Raw genomic sequence first — 254 nt, forward strand, 5'->3', positions numbered from 1 at the left:
CTTGGTGACGCGAGGTATGCGGGACGCGGGCTTACACCGTTTACACGTGTTGTTCGCGCGACGCGTCGCAACGCGAGGAGCGATACGTCGCCCCGAGATGTACACTTTCTGCTTACACGTGCGATACGGCACGACTTCAACTGTCGGGAGCGTCCGACGGAGGCAGGCAAAAGCCAACCCCCTGGTTCTTGTCAAAGCCGGTCGCGTATCGCGGAGAAGCGGAACTCTCGGCTCGGTCGCCTTGTTGCAAGGCT

This window comes from Trachymyrmex cornetzi, unplaced genomic scaffold (assembly GCF_001594075.2).
Source record: "Trachymyrmex cornetzi isolate Tcor2-1 unplaced genomic scaffold, Tcor1.1 scaffold453, whole genome shotgun sequence".
NCBI lineage: Eukaryota > Metazoa > Arthropoda > Insecta > Hymenoptera > Formicidae > Trachymyrmex > Trachymyrmex cornetzi.